Genomic DNA, 17,801 nt, shown 5'->3' on the forward strand with positions numbered 1-17,801 from the left:
TGACAAATGGAGGTCTCATGTAGAGCGGAGCTCATTCCTGCATCGAGTGGGTGGGGTGAAGCCCAGCTCATTGCACTTGTGCTGCTGGAGAGTAGTTGACAAAGGGGCAGATACTCTATTTTATGAAAATGTGATTCTGGAGACGGCATATTTATTAAAGAATATTTTATCTCCTTAAACATGATTTCTAACTGGAGCCTTTATTGTGGCACCATTTCACACTTAATTATTTATCTACAATGCAGAAAATCCATTTGGTATAACAGCCCATGTTAATCAATGGGCTCATTCACATCAAATGCATTACAAAAAATAAATAATATTGACAGCTTGTGCTTTTTTCTGGTTATATGTGCATTTTTAGGCTTGGCTCACACTAGCTTCGCAGTCATAATGATGAAAAGGACAGTGGATAAGAACACAGAAGTAAAATGACCCACAGAGAAACATGAAAAACTCATCAGCTGCCCATTGCAATTTAGCTGACAGCAAATGATTCAGTGTAAACCCAGCCTTGGCGTTATTAAAGCAAACCTTAGAAACTTTTCAGAGCCAACATTACCAACATTGTTATTTACAACATCCATGTCAACATGATGTAAAATCTGGTTCAAGCAGTTCCTAACAAAAAAAAAAAAAGTTTTCACTTGACATTGTTTGCAATTATGTGCATATGTTGGATATAAATTGGTTGACATCTGTGGGAAGGCCCACTTTGAGAGAAGTTTGTTAAAAGCAGGCAGCACAGGAAAACTGTTGACTGAAGAATCCCGCACAGTGCTAAAAAGCCCTGCCCTAGAGGATCCAGAAGTTTCCCTCTACCAAGGCAAGCATGTGACTTTCTCTATTTAAAGTCACAGGTTTGCATTAAGCAGGTTATTACTGGCTAACATACCATCTAGGGCCTGAGGGTAGGAGTTACCGCTTGCTTTCCCCTTTTTCAATATTGTGGTTGATTTTTCCATTTTCAGATGCATCAGCTTGTACTTAAGTAAGTGGTCATAGACTTAAAAGGGAAATGGATACAAATTAAGAAGTCAGTAAACGTTCACCATATAGAAGAAGTTGAAACATACTGATTTGTTTTAAATAAAAGATCACTAGCTACTTTCATCCTGGACCCATCATAGATGAAATGCCCTCAGGAACAAAGCTACAAACGATTAACATCTGTGAAGAAACTTTCAAAGGAGTTTCATGAGAGGACAGAGTGGATTTATAACAGCATAAGCGTACCTCACACCAACAGAAAAAGGGGCACTGTGAAAAACTGACGGTCTCAAGAAAGCTGAAGAGAAATGTATACCGTAACTTCAGGCATTGCGATTATAAAGATGTTAAATGACGTAACACAAGCTCAAATCCCCATGCAAACGTTAAATGCAACTTTAAAGGACAACTGTAGTGAAAGGGATATGGAGGCTGCCATATTTTTTTTTCTTTTAAACAATACCAGTTGCCTGGCAAGCCTGATGGTCTATGTAGTTGCAGGATTGTCTGAATCACGCAGCTAATCTTGTCAAATCTGACAATGATCTTCTGCATGCTTGTTTGGGGTCTACAGCCAGGCAACTGGAAGTAAACTGGAAGAAGTAAATATGGCAACCTCCATATCCCTCTCGCTTCAGTTGTCCTTTAACTGAATATACAATCCACAGGAGGGAACTAAGGGAGAGGTTGGGCAAGGTCTTTTGACAGGTCCACGCAGAGGAACAAACTCCCTCTAGCAGCTCTATACTACTGGATATTTTAAAGCAGAATAAGCGCTATTAATAAAAATGTGTTTTCCTATTTTTTTTTTTTATTTGTTTCAATCGTTTTTATTGAAGAAAAAATTTTGAAGGGGAAAGAACAGTTTTACAGCATGACATTGCAATTATAGGGATAAGCAAAAGCAATACAGTCATTTGATGCTAAACTTATTGTAACTCATACAATCATAAGACACTATTTATCATATATCACAAAACTGAAGGATTAAACATTAATTCCCAGGTGTAATCAGGCAAAATGTCCGGGATGCAAACTTGCAGGATAACCCGACATCCGTCACAAGCCCCAATGGGGTCGGATAGGGGTTAACCAACTGTATCTTGTCCAGTACCTTTGGCCATGAAACCTGTCTTCCAGCGAAGTCAGGTTTTGCTAACTAACTAGCATAAGCATAGATCAAATCAGTTAGGTACTAACTGCAACAATGGATATAGACTGTAAACTGGGAAGAAATGACTTCGTTTTAATTTAGCGGTCATTATAATATCGTGATATGAAGATCTAGCGTCCATAACTCCACAGTAAGTTCTAAAATAAAAGGGATTCAGCGGATAAAACAAGGTGCAAAGAAGTTTAAGAGTGTAGGAAAGTAAAGATAGAGAAGGAAAGGGAAAAAGTCATAGAAAAGTTGTAGAAGTTCCGGAGACGAGGGATGCCCCAGTTGTTCCTCCTTATACAAGTTATCCTTGCTTATGATAAGTAACCATGACAAGGTCATTGATTACACACCATCGCTATTTGTTCAGGGTTTAGTAAGTAGGCTATTAATGGGTCCCAGATTTTGTGAAACCTTTTCATATTGTCATTCATTCGGGCCCTCAATTTCTCGAAGAACAATATATTGCCGAGCCTGTTCTTGACCGCTTCAAATGAAAGAGATTGGGTGTTCCAGGCCGCCGCTATTTTGATTTTAGTTACAGTAAAGATAAAGTTGATGAGAGTATTTTGAGTAGGGGATAGATTGGGGTATGGGCAGCCTAATAGGACATGGAGAGGATTCCGTGAAACTGGGGCATTGATTAGGGATGATGCCCAGGTACAGACCCTAATCCATAACCTTCTTACTTTTTTACAATTCCACCATATGTGGGCAAAGGAACCCGTCATTCTACATCCCCTGAAACAATTTCCCGAGCATTTTTTTATTGTACTTGGCCACCCTCTGGGGAACTAGGTACCATCTAAACAGTAGTTTGTAATTTATCTCAACCAGGTCAGCATTTATTGACGTTTTGGGGATGTTTTTCCAAATATCACACATATCAGTGTAGTCGACTTGTAAGTCCAGTTCTCTTTCCCATTTAAGTATGTAGTCCGGTTTGTTTTGAGAGTGTGTGAGAGTGAGTTCCCTATATATGAATGAAATTACCCCCGATGCCTGTGGGTTAGAGTCACATATGTTTTCAAAAAAGGTCCTGCTCGTGAGGGATTCCGCATTTGCAATGTGTTGTTTCACAAAATGCGTAATTTGCATATAGCGAAACAACTCAGAGGGCGGGAGCGCGAACTTATCGCGTAGGTGGCCTAGGGACTTCATGCCGGTATCAGTAATGAAGTCTTGGATCCTGTAGAGTTTAGCTGAAACCCACCACTGGTATGGGGCAGAAGAGTTTAAAGCTGCAGGGAAAGAGGGGTTACCCAAGAAGGAAAGAAGTGGCCTATGGGCAGACATTAGTCGACCAGAGTACTTGCAGCTATCCCATACCTGAAGAGAGTGTTTTATAATAGGGTTACTAATTTTAGCACGATGAATTGGGGTGAGCCACAGGAGGTTTTTGATATTGATAGGGGACGTAAGCTGGTCCTCCATGTCTACCCAAGTAGGCCTATCATTGTCTAACTGCCAATTAGCCAGGATGGCCAATTGTGCTGCTTTATAATAGTGAATGATATTGGGTACTCCCATCCCCCCATCAGCTCTCAGACGGTAAAGATAGAGTTTTTTGAATCTCGGTTTCTGGGTCCCCCAGATGAAACTATTTATCTTCCGCTGGAGAGATTCAAGGAAAGAAAAGGGGAGGGAAATAGGCAGTAATCTGAAAGCATATAATAGTTTAGGGAGAAGGGTCATTTTGATGGCCACTATCCTGCCTAGCCAAGAGATTGAGTACCTCTTCCAGCACTCCATCAGATCCACTAGCTCTTTTGCAAGAGAGGGGAAGTTGTGTTGATAAAGTGTTTCATAAGAGTTGGTGAGATAGATGCCAAGATACGACAATCTGTGAGAGTCCCAGTCAAATTCGAAAGCATCTTGTAGTGCCTGCATTAGTTGGGATGGAAGGGAAATATTTAATGCCTTTGACTTTGCCGGGTTGACATTAAGTCCCGATACTCTACCAAATTGCTTCAAGATCCTATTCAGGGCAAGAATAGAACCTGTTGGTCGTGAAATGCAGACTATTAAATCGTCAGCAAATAGGCCTACCTTATGCATTTTCCCCCCCAGTGGTATACCATGAATTTCCGAGCAATTCCTAATCTGAATAGCAAGAGGCTCTATCAATAACGCGAATAATAGAGGGGAAAGGGGGCAACCTTGGCGCGTGCCACGCGAAATGGGAAAGGGGGGAGATTTAAACCCATTGTAGGCCACTGAAGCTAAAGGATATGAATAAAGTGCCTTAATCCAATTTACTAGATTAGTGCCAAAACCCCAAGCCTGCAGTGCAATCTTAAGATAAGACCATGAGACTGAATCAAATGCTTTGGTGATGTCTAATGAAAGGAGCATAGATGGGAGTTGGGAAACATGTGCCTGATGTATCAAATGTAAAATACGCCTTACACCATCACTAGCCTGTCTGTGTGGCATAAAGCCTACCTGATCTTTGTTTATGATTGAGGTAATTGTAGAGTTGAGACGAGTAGCTAAAACTTTTGCCAAAATCTTGATATCAGTATTTAGTAATGAAATAGGGCGGAAGTTGGCCCATTTTGAGTGGTCAGTGTTAGGCTTTGGAATCATAGTAACAGTAGCTGTGATTGACTCTGGGTGAAACTGTGCCCCTTCAAGTATACTATTAAAGGCTAATACTAATCTGGGCGCAAGGATGTCACTAAATTTTTTGTAGTATGAAGCTTTGAAACCGTCGGGTCCGGGCTGTTTATTTGGTTTAAGTGATTTAATAGCTTGCTGCACTTCCCCCAATGAGATTTCTTTTTCCATAAGCTCTTTTAGACCCTCAGGGAGTGCCGGAAGAGGTACCTCGGACAAAAAGGCTGCAATCTCATCTACAGAGGAGTTATCTGGGGAGTTATACAAATTTTTTAGATTTTGCTGAAAGATCTCCACTATTTTAATAGGGTTTGAGGTAGATTGATTTTGGTCTGATTGTAGGGTAATGGGCTTAAATGCTAGGTCAGGTTGTCTGAGACGGGTGGCCAGAAGGGAGTCAGGTTTGTTATTTTTAAGATAAAATTTTAATTTGGAACGAGAGATTTGGTTCTCAGCTTTTTCAGTCATGCATAAATTAAAGAGTAACTGTCAGGCTGCAGAAGCTAATTTAAACCTCTAGTCTCCTGTGTTAAACAGTTCAGAAGGAAGCCAAAAAGACATTACTGAAGATAAAGATCTCTCTTACCTTTGATGTATGCTTATCAGCAAAGCTTAGAGCTAAGCAGGACGCAAGCCGCATAACATACTGCAAAGCATTCTGGGGCCCTCCCCTCGGCTGCTAAGGAGAAGACGGGATCAAGTTTCAGCAGCTTCTAAAACTCAGTCCAGCCACAACACAGATAAATCTCAAGGCAGCGTACACTGCAGGAGTCCGCTATTGTTCCTAGCCACATGGCTCATTAATATTCACTGCAAACTAGTGTTATTCAGTATGAGCTGTTCTGTGATCAGAAGCAGGCAGGATATGACGACACATTTGGCTTCACAAACATGGAACCTGCCATGAGCTGTCAGGAGCATCATTCTCTGCATATACTATATACAAATTCTGTGAAATCCAAACGTGGACAGTGAAATGCATATGTAATGTAAGTACAGCCAATCTTTAGCTACTGATATATGTGTTTATTTTCTCTGAGACCCTATACCTAACAGCTCCTCTTTAAGCGCTATTTCCGCTTTCCGCAATTCATTTTTAGTATCGGGCCCAGGATTATTTTGAAATTGGTCATATTGGACTGAGTAGTCATTCTCTAGCTTAGTGAGTGTTTGCTGTCTTTCTTTTTTCCGTCTGGAAGCTATCTGTATTAATACCCCTCTTATAACAACTTTGTGTGCCTCCCAAATTGTGAGGTCTGTTAATCCTTCGGATTTTTCGTTTATAGTAAAGTAATTAAGAAGTTCCTGTTTAACTTGTTGAACTACACTGTCTTCCGTGAGGAGGTAATTATTTAGTACCCAACGAAACTCAGAGGGACGTTGCGTGAGAGAGGAAACCACCAAGATGTTCATGTCATGATCAGACCATGGAGTAGGGTATATGGAGGCTGATTTGATCAAGGGCAAGGCAGACAGCACAGTCCAGCAATGATCAATTCTAGAAAATGATGCGTGCGGGTTGGAGTAAAAAGTAAATTGCCTCTTGAAAGGGTTGAGTTCACGCCAAGTATCTACTGTGTTTTCCTATTTTTTATTACTCATACGGTTATATTTGCTTTTATGTGCAAGTATTATCGATTGTTTACAATTTTCAAGTTCTCAAAATACAGTTGATTTTCTCTGAAACCTGCCATTGTATTTTATTGCATAGCTGTTGTATTTATTTAATGTATCTAGTGATATTTCTCTCCTGTTTCACCTTTAAAGGGGAACTTCAGCCTAAACAAACATACTGTCATCAAGTCACATTAGTTATGTTAATTAGAATAGATAGGTAATATAATCTCTTACCCACCCTGTTTTAAAAGAAAATGCAAATGTTTGTGATTCATGGGGGCTGCCATCTTTGTCATGGGGGCAGCCATCTTTTTGGTTGAAAGGAGGTGACAAGGAGCAGGAGACACAGTTCCAACTGTCCTGTGTCCTGATTACCCCTCCCAGCTGCACACACTAGGCTTCAAATGTCAAATTCAAAATGTAAAAAAAAAAATAAAAAAAATTGCACCAAAACAGCAGAAGGAGAACAACATCAGAAATCCCATCATGCTTTGCACAGCATCAGGGGAAAAAAGCCCGGGCAGTTTTCTTCTGTGCAGCTAAAAATGAGGATTGTATAAGAGAAACAAAGTTCTGATGCTGTGAAACTGTTAAAGAAACACCAGGCCTTTTCAGTGCTGCTGAGTCGATTTTTAGTCCGGATGTTCACTTTAACTAACCATGCAGCTGAAGCACTGCCAGGAAGTTTTACTAATAGTGGCTGATAAAGAAACAAACAAGGTAGCTTTGGCAATAAGCTTCCCACCGAAGAACAAAGTGCTGTGGTTAATTGTTTGAATGCTGTTCTGCAACCAATAAGCAAACACGAAATGATGAGTTTGATACCACTAAGCAAAATTGAATTTTAGAACAGAACTTTGATATCAGTCCTAAAAAAAAAATTAGCCCAAATTTTGAATTTTCAGAATAAAAAGGCAGTCCAAAAAAAAAAAAAAAAAAAAAAACATGTGACGCATCCAATTGTAAATCCAGCCTCAAGCAAACAAATGCATCTGGTCTGTGCCAGATTTCACCATTCCCCATTTTCTGATCTAAGGCCTGGAACCCACTAGGAATCGCTGCAGCGCTTTAAAAAAAAAAATCGCAGCAGCACTGTAAACAGCGATTCCTAGGGCAATTGTGATTTCTATTTAATTCATAGTCACCAAGCCAAATTTTAATAACATATCAAATTATTTGATTTCATGAGCAAAGAGAGCGTACATTTGCATAAACCAGCATCAGTGCAGAATTATTTCTATCTCATTGACCATCTCTATTAGTGACAAAGCTACACATCAGGCTTTATACTTACAGCATAGATGTTATTTAGTATATATAAGAGATTCCTGTGTACACATCATACCGGTATATACTGTCACAATCAGATGTGTATATCGGACTTTAAAAATATGGGGACTGCTTTATTGAAGCAGCACAAGTAACTATTTTTGATTGGTTTATTTCATTTTTGTGGGCTAAGCACAGCTATTACTGTATACTGGTAGTCCCCGGTTAGCAAACGAGATAGGGACTGTAGGTTCGTTGCTAACCTGAATCTGTTCTTAAGGGTACGTTTCCACTACTGCGACGCGATTTCTGCAGAAAAATCGTGGCAACAAATCTGCATGCGGTTGCAGTTTCGTTGCCGTTTCTATGCGGATTTTCACAATGCGATTTTAACCATGTCAATGCCAGCAAGCATTGACATGGGTTTTTCAGCGAAAACGCATGCGGAAACGCTGGGAAAACCGCAAGACTAATACGCTTGCGGTTATCCTATTTAGTTACATTACCGACAATTCGCGTGCAGGTGTGCGGCGTGCGAATTCTGATGGTTCTGCCGTGCAGATTTTTCCTGCACGACAAACCGCACAGAATCCCACACAAGTGGAAACTGTCCCATTATTTTTAATGGGTTATGCGAATCTGCATGCAGAAAACGCATGCAGATTCGCTGTAGTGGAAACGGACCCTCAGTCAGAACACTGTGCCATCTCTGTCCCCTTGTACCTCCTCTGTGCCCCCCTCTTTGTCACGTCTGCCCTCTGTACCTGCTTATACACGTTTAAAAGCCATTTTTTCTTTGAATTTTTTTAAATCGATTCTCAAAAACTACAAGTCCAACATAATATATATACATATACATATACACATACACATACACATACACATACACATACACATACACATACACATACACATACACATACACATACACATACACATACACATACACACATTTTATATTTTCTTTTTTAATTACAGTTTAAATTCATTGGGAGTTGGCATCTGAGTCGGTGCATTTTTTCCCCAACTCCAGGTACCCAAAAATTGCTCTGGCTCTGACTCCTCCGACTCCACAGCCCAGCTTGGCATACTGCACTGCAAGGCCACACTGTGAACATCGCATTGCTTTTGCACTGCAATGAGACACTTCTGGATTACAATGCAGTCATTAGGAAGTCTCCACTGTGAATGTGGCCTTTCTGAGAAATCAGCAAAGATGCTATCTTTCCTCCAATTTTTCTGTCTCTGATGCCTGGGCTACACAATGAGGCAAATACAGTGTAGTCGTTTAATTCATTTCCATTATGCCAATGAAAAAAGTTCAACTTCTTGCCCACGTAGCCCTATTCCAAAGAAGGGCTTTAGACACCCATACTCAATGTAAAAGCTTAACGTTAATATTCTGGTGGTCAACATTCTGTAACAGACACAGGATAATACAAAGGGGTCTGAGCAGGAAATAAAGCAGTGCTGCATGGAGGGCACTCAGGTTGTGGAGGGCCCTAGTCAACTGCCCTGTTTGCACCCTACACATATGCCAGTTCTTTACAGTGTTGCTAATAGGTACCTTCGTGCACCAGAAGCAGAATGTAGCTAGAGATCCATTATGCAAGCATAACATTTTAACAATCAATTCTCTAATAAAATACAAACTCCAAGACACCCAATCCTTATGATTGACATTTATGTACCAGTAACAGTGATCATCCTTATTTGTTGCTACGTAAAGTGAAAAATTTGAGGTGATTTACTGAAGGGGATACACGGTCAGGGTTGCCACCTCATACCTTTGAATACCAACACATATGAATTATACATGCCTTGTAGCTAGTTAGATGCAGTTTAGGCACTGATTATGTGTGAGCAGCCCCAGAACTTGTATAACTTAGATGTGCCTGTATTTAAAGGGATGACGTGGCAACCCTGTACACGGTGAGGTTTCACCGCTTTCACTCTGAACAGTATTTACCAGGAGACTCTTGGCTTTAACCACTTAAAGGGAACCTAAACTGAGAGGGATATGGATGTTTCCTTTTAATCAATACCAGTTGCCTGGCAGTCTTGCTGATCCCTTTGGCTGAAGTAGTGGCTGAATCACACACCTGAAACAAGCATGCAGCTAATCCAGTCTGACTTCAGTCAGAGCACCTGATCTGCATGCTTGTTCAGGGGCTGTAGCTGAAAGTATTGGCAACACAGGATCAGCAGGAGAGTCAGGCAACTGGTATTATGTTAAAAGGAAAAATCCATATCCTTCTCAGTTAAGGGTACCTTTAAGGACCGGGCCAATTCTGATGGATCTGTGCTGCGTGAGCTCTCCAGCCCACAGCACAGATCCTGTTGCAGTCAGGGCACCCAGACTTCCCCTTTTTTCCTCACTAGGGGGATGTCCTGCTGGGGGGGGGGGGGGGGGGTCTGATTGCCGCTGGCTACTTTTGGTTAGCAGGGGGGGGGGGGGCTCATCAAAGCCCCCCTGCGCAGCGATCTCCGCCCTCCCTCTCTTTGTCTACCTCCCCTCCTTCCCCTGGGCGGCGCAGGAGGGATATTCATCCTGCGCCGCCTCTGATAGGCTTCAGCCTATCAGATGCCGGCGATCCCCGGTCAGAGGCCGGGGGCGCCGTATGATGTAAACAGCGGGGATTTCTTCCCCGCGTGTTTACAATTAGCCTGCGAGCCGCGATCTGAGGCTCGCAGGCTGTTCACGGAGCGGCCGTTTCCATGGTAACACCACTGCGACCTGCCGACGCCTAGCGGCGTTAGGCGGTCGTTAAGTGGTTAATTACTCTCACCTATACCAGACTGGATGTTTGTCATTAACACTAGAATTTCACTGCTCTTCTGTAATAATTTACCTGTAGTAGTAAGTGTAAAACAATACAAAAAATAACTTGAGGCTGGTAGCACACTTGTCTGAGGCAGGGGTCACACTTATTACAATTGCCGGCGTTTTGAAAACGCACAATATTTGTCTATGGGCCGCACAAAAAAAATGCATTTTTCAATGCGTCTATGTGCAAAAAAAAAAAAAAAACCCACCCCCACCAAAGTACATTCTTTCTGCATACTGAATGCAAACCGCATGAGTTCTGCATGCAATGCTTTCCTATGGAAAAACAATAAGCTATATTTCAATCATTGTCTGGCCTGGAGCACACCAAGCAGTTTTTGTAGCGTTTTCCAAACCGCAAACGTGGGTCTTGCAGCACTTTTGCAGTTTGCAGAAGCGTTTCTGCCTCAAAGTATAGCAAAAGCTCAAACCTCTCTGGAAAACGCTAGATCAGAGCGGTTTTCCAGGCGTTTTTGTTGCAGAAGCTGTTCAGTAACAGCTTTACTGTAACAATATTTGTAATCTGCTACACAAAAACGCTCCAAAAAACGCTAGGCATGTTTAGAAAAAGTCTCTAAAAATGCCCAGAATTGCTCTGAAATCTGCTCCAAAAACCTCTAGCGTTTTGAGGATCTGCTAGCGGTTTTGGTGTGCACTGGGCCTCAGGCTTGATGTTATGCATGCATGTTATGCATGCAGTGTCCCACTACTCATGAAATGGATGACAAAACACCTGTATCTGGTTTTATAGCACAATTCAATACTCCGTACAGGCGCCACTCAAATATGTATAGAGACTCAATTACATTTCCGTGAATATTTTTGCTCTGCATGAAAACAGAATTGTCATCTCAGAACTAATGAGATTTGAATTAATATTTATACTTCAGTATTAAATACTTAAAGGACAACTGAAGTGAAAGGGTTATGAAGGCTGCCATATTTATTTCCTTTTAAGCAATACTAGTTGTCTGGCTATCCCGCTGATCCTCTGCCTTTAATACTTTTAGCTATAAACCCTGAACAAGCATGCAGCAGATTAGGTATTTCTGACATTGTCAGATCTGACAAGATTAGCTGCATGCGTGTTTCTGGTGTGATTCAGATACTACTGCAGCCAAACAGACCAGCAGGGCTTCCAGGCAACTTGTATCATTTAGGGCCGAGACACACCAGAAAAGCTTCCCAAACGCTAGAGGTTTCAAAAGCTCTTCCCAATGTAATGCTATGGGAGATTTTTACAAAACATCATCGCTTCAGTGTGCACAGACACATAGGATAACATTAGCAGGAGGTTTCAAAAACTCAAAACGCTCAGAAAAACTCCTCTGGTGTGCACCTAGGCCTTAAAAAGGAAATAAATATGGCAGCTTCCATATTCTTCTTACGTCAGTTGTCCAATAAAGTCGGTATTACACTTGGAAAGTGTGTTTGCGGTGAAATGCTCCACATCTGACGCATCGCAACGCAAAAAAATTCACTAACATATGACCCTGCGGCAGAGTGTGCTGACAGGGTCATATGCACAGCAACACACTGCGCCCCCCCCCCTTCTGCGTGCCCCTCGCACAGGGATATACACCTTGCTGGACAGGAAGTACATTACTGGGATCCCCGGGTTTTCCCGTCGTATTCCCATTGCTGCACGCACTAAGGCTTTGTTCACATCTAAGATCGAAATCGCCGACGGCAGTGATTTTCGGGGTGTTTTTTCCCCCCTCCCGGCTCTTCTAAAGCGCTTTTGCAGCGCGATTCTGCTTTTTCACTTCCTGACGTCAGTCAGGAGGTGAACTCTTTGACCCTGAAGAGAATACATACAATGTATTTATTCTTAATAGCGCGAACGCAATCACCGGATAAAGCAATTTGAGTGTTTTGCACTTTTCCTATACCTTCTATTGTACAAAATCGCCCCGAAAATGGTACAGACGGCACTTTGCTTAGTGGAAAGCAAAACAAACAACAAAACGCACTGATATGAACTGTCCCATAAAGATTCATTGCATTTTTAATCCTTTCGGGACCGGCTGTCTAACCCCCCTTAAGGACCAGGCTTTTTTTGCTGAAGGGGGGGCGCATTTGGGGGGTTAGGGCAGCCGGATCCCGGCAGAGTCATGCTGGCTGTGTCCCCGTGTGGCCAGGTGTCCCCTGTTCAGCAGCTGCTTTCACTCACCTTCCAGGCTCCAGCGACGAGCCGCAGCGGACCCCTCTGACCCCGCCGGCATCTCTGCTCCTACTGCCGCTCAGTTCCGGGTTGCAGCTTGATGACATCATCAAGCCGGGATCCGACGCTGACATCAGAAGGAGCAGAGATGCCGGCCAGAGCGGTGGGGAGCGCCGATTGTCACAAGAACGTCAGGGAGGTTAGTGGATCCTCTTCCCCCCCTACTGCCGCAGCTGTCAAATTTATCACTACGATCCGCCGGCTATCATAGTGATCACCAGCCATACGCAATGGCGGCTGATCACTGAGGGGAGATGTCAGCTGTCATATGAGAGCTTAATCTCCCCTCTCCAGTGCACGCGATCGCGTCGGGACGGTTCGTTAGCGCGGACGTTGAATTAACATCCAGTCAGGGCGGCAGCACCACCTGCTGGACGTAGATTCAACCTACGTTGGCCCCCGAAAGGTTAAAAAAAAACAAAAAAAAACGCTGGCGCTCAAATAAAAATCGCAAAATGCCCTAGGTGTGATCAATCCCTCACTTACGTAGGGTAAGAGCTAGGTCCCATCACCTTGTATTGCCGTTGCATTACCCAGTGGTAGAACATGGTAATGCAACGCAGGTTTACAATGTAAGTGTAAAAAGGGCCTCACACTAACTGACTAGCCAACATTGCCTGGCTGCCCTGCTGATCCACTGCTTCTAAATATGTGTAGCAATAGACCCTGAACAAGCATACAGATTAGATGTTTCGGACACAAATCTGTCAAGATTGATGTGATTCAGACACTTCTGAAACCAGTAAGATCAGCAGGATGCCTGGCAATTGGTATTGCTTGAAAATAAATAAATATGGCAGCCTTCATATCCCTCTCACTTTAAGGTGCGTACACCCATCCTATTTTGACTGGCCAATTTTATTACTTCCATGTAGTACAAGGGCTAACACATTTTCAGTAGGTAGGTTCTCATACTACATGAACATGGTAAAATTGGCCAGTGAAAAATTGTATGTGTGTACACACCCTTACCTCGGTAGTGGGAAGCCTCTGGGTGGTCCAGTGGCTTCCCAGATCCCATTACAACCCTGAATTCCAGCAAAGAGTCCCTCTAAAGCCCCATCTACACGATACAATTCCATGTGCGATCAATGAATGCAATTGGATCGATTAAATACGACATGTCCGATCGGGACTTGATCGATGGTGTGGTTGATTTTGCATTGATAACAATGCAAAATCGATCGAGTCACGTGGAATTGTATTATATTGTGTAGATGGGGCTTAAAATTATGTGACTTCCGTTAGCCTAAGAAGACTCTTCCGGCCGCGTTCCCAGCTGAGCATGTGCAAGTAAGATCAGTACATGCCCAGTGGAGCAAAGCCACTCATGCATGTTTTCCTCCATACACAAGTACTTCACTCTATTGGGAAATAGGTGCACACCTTACATGTGCATATCCTATATAGTGATGCACTCACCCACGGCCAGAAGACACATATTCAGCTGATACGGGAAGAATATGTTGTATGTTTATTTATACATTTATGTATGTTTATTTATACATTTTCAGGAACGTCAGTCTGTATATTCAGGTGTTTTTTCACAACACTTTAGGTATGCTATAAATTAGACTCATTTTTTTTTAGATCTACAGTCACCAGAACTGGAAGACCCTGAAACAGAACTTTGCAAGAGGCTACACAAATTCAAAAATGATTAGTTAACTGACACTTCTATTTTTAAATCCTAAAAACATTAAAATCTTACACCTTATTAGGCTAGGTTTACAGTAAGCAGGGCCGGCCTTAGGTTTCACAGCGCCCTGAGCGAAACCTGATTTTTGTACCCTCCCCCTTCATTCTCTTCGCACACACGCATGCGCAAACACACAGGTCCATATGCAATTCACCTTTATCACATATGTATAGTACAAAAATACTATAAATAACCACAAAATGGATGGAAAGAGTGCAAAATCCTGAATAAGCTTAAAAATGAAGGCTAGAACCAGAATCAGTGAGACAGTTAGCGCCCCCCCAATTTGGAATGATAGCAGCACCAACAATTTTCAGCACCAACAATTTTCACCACGCGTTATAGGCGATGTGCCCCCCCTAAATTAAAATGCCATCAGAATCAGTATAGGTAGATAGCCAGGTATAGGTGCCCCCTGTAAAGGAAGTCAGTTGTAGGTCTCCCCCATAGGTAGCCAGCTATAGTTGCCCCCAGTATAGGAAGCCAGGTGTAGGTGCCCCCAGTATAGGCAGCCAGCTGTAGGTGCCCCCAGTATAGGCAGCCAGCTATAGGTGCCCCCAGTATAGGCAGCCAGCTATAGGTGCCCCCAGTATAGGCAGCCAGCTATAGGTGCCCCCAGTATAGGCAGCCAGCTATAGGTGCCCCCAGTATAGGCAGCCAGCTATAGGTGCCCCCAGTATAGGCAGCCAGCTATAGGTGCCCCCAGTATAGGCAGCCAGCTATAGGTGCCCCCAGTATAGGCAGCCAGCTATAGGTGCCCCCAGTATAGGCAGCCAGCTATAGGTGCCCCCAGTATAGGCAGCCAGCTATAGGTGCCCCCAGTATAGGCAGCCAGCTATAGGTGCCCCCAGTATAGGCAGCCAGCTATAGGTGCCCCCAGTATAGGCAGCCAGCTATAGGTGCCCCCAGTATAGGCAGCCAGCTATAGGTGCCCCCAGTATAGGCAGCCAGCTATAGGTGCCCCCAGTATAGGCAGCCAGCTATAGGTGCCCCCAGTATAGGCAGCCAGCTATAGGTGCCCCCAGCATAGGCAGCCAGCTATAGGTGCCCTCAGTATAGGCAGCCAGCTGTAGGTGCCCTTAGTATAATTAGCCAGCTATAGGTGCCCCCTTGGAAGCCAGCGCCCTGCGCGACCGCTCCAGCCACACAGGTCAAAGCCGGCTATGACAGTGAGAGTCACGTTGGCACGCCCTGTAACAGCAGGAACGCAACGGATCAAGAGAAAAGCGCCAAACGTTATCCGCGCTGTAAATCACATGCAGTTAAGCATGTCAATGAAAAGTATGCTTCACTGTACTATTAACGTAAGCATTATGTATGGTGATACTACATTCTGTCAGACCACATCGCAATGGCCGCACTGTGAACACTGCATTGCATTCATATTGCAGTGTGACATTCTGCATTACAACGCACTGCCATGGCCCACTGTGAACCTGGACTAAAACATAAAACCAAGTTTACAGAGCAACATTTGAAAACAGACATAACTAAACAGCTATAAGAATAAATGCAAAGTGGAAAACATACCCCTCCTCTTCAACGTTTTACCTGCAGAAAACTGAAACATTTTTTTCTTTTTCCTCAGACTCATAGCCCCATTGTAGTCATGTTTCTCCTCAGAAATTATGAAAAGTCCACGGAACTCGGGGATCATCTTCAGACACAAAGTAAAGTAAAGACACGTAGTAAAAGTCAGGAGATCTGGGGAGTCCTCGCTGAATGGCTGTATCCTATGTGTATGGCTGTATCCTATCAGGAGCAGCAAAACAAACTTTCCATTCTTAAAAGTTCTTATTGGTTAGCATGCAACTCAGTCTTTCTCCTTGACTATTTCTAATACACCACAGACTGTTTTTTTCCAAAACACGCACTACCAAACATTGATATAAAGAAAGAAACTTTGGATTGGTTTGGTCAGGTAGATGGATAGTGATAGAAAGAAACTTTGGCTTTGCTTGATTAGGTGGATGTATGAATGTGCTAAATACATTCACCTGTATAGAGCAAAAGCTACATGTAAGAGCTGGAGCAGATTTCATCTACGATTGTGATTCAAGGAACTCACTGCAATAAAGTCCACCAAACCTGGACTGGATTATAAAAGCTATCCTGACACCCCTGGGCTATTCAGGGCTGCTGCAAGGATAGTGAATTAGGGCTGGTGCACACCAAGGGCCTGATTCACAAAGCGGTGCTAACAGTTAGCACCCTGGTGAAAAGCCCTTTATCACGCCTAAACTCAGTTTAGGCATGATAAGTTTAGGTGTGATAAGTTTAGGTGTGATAAGTTTAGGCATGATAACTTTAAGCGCCAACTGGGTTAGCACCGCAGTGCACAGCTGATCAAAAGTTTTGCGCTAGCAAAGTCTGGTGCACTTCGCATAGAGTTTAATGGTGCTGCTTTGCGTGCGGGACTTTGTGCATGAACTAAACTTATCTAAACTTATCGTGCCTAAACTTATCACACCTAAACTTATCACACCTAAACTGGCTTTTCACCAGCATGGTGCAATGGTTATCATGCCTAAAGTCTCTAACTGGGTTAGCACCGCTTTGTGAATCGAGCCCCAAGAGTGGTTATGAGCGTTTTTTAAAACGCTTGCAGGCTGAAAACCGCTTGGCTAATGTATTGCAATGGGATGGTGCACACTACACATCGTTTTCCCCCAAACGCAAACTCGGGTCCTGCAGTTTCTGCCTCAATGTAAAGTATAGGAAAGTGGAAAAATGCTCTGAAAAACGCTAGATCAGAGCAGTTTTCCAACCGTTTTTGTTACAGTAGCTGTTCAGTTACAGCTGTACTGCAACAAACTATAAAAAACCGTTACACAAAAACGCTAGGCATGTTTAGAAAATCTCTCTAAACATGCCTAGAAACGCTCTGACAAACCTCTTCGAAAACAGCTAGCGTTCGCGGATCCAGCAAGCGGTTTTTGGTGTGCACGAGCCCTCTGTGGTGATGTGATTGCAGCGCACAGCATCAGAATATTTCAACTTATGAGGTGAAACAATGCACTCTTTTTACAATCACACATGTGGTAAGAGATTTTTTACCACTATATTACCGCCAGGGACATTTTCCGCATTTTTTTCCACATTCACTAAAAATTTTCTGCATGTTTTGCGCATGCAGGAACAATGCGTAAAAAATTTGGGGAAACATGCGTAATTACATAGTAAACATGCAGAAACCATGTGTATAAAAAGTGGCATAAAAAACTTGTCAAAAAAAGAAAAAAAATTTAAATCCAGTAAACACAGCGCTCAACGCTGAAGACTTCATTTAAGTCAATGGGAAGCGATCACCATGCACTAGTAGGTGATATAAAATCGGTAGTTAACTCAGAAATAATGCTCTCCTTTTTGTTTGTGAATATCGATTTTTTGCGGGAAT

General features: G+C 42.8%; 1 protein-coding gene across 2 annotated transcripts in view; it reads right to left on the reverse strand.

The window, feature by feature from the left end:
• The window catches only part of PPP2R2B (protein phosphatase 2 regulatory subunit Bbeta), a 477,586-nt gene that overhangs the window by 406,470 nt on the left and 53,315 nt on the right, over positions 1-17,801 (reverse strand). The gene's annotated exons all lie outside the window — the stretch shown is intronic.

Source organism: Hyperolius riggenbachi, chromosome 3, assembly GCF_040937935.1.
Source record: "Hyperolius riggenbachi isolate aHypRig1 chromosome 3, aHypRig1.pri, whole genome shotgun sequence".
NCBI classification, from domain to species: domain Eukaryota; kingdom Metazoa; phylum Chordata; class Amphibia; order Anura; family Hyperoliidae; genus Hyperolius; species Hyperolius riggenbachi.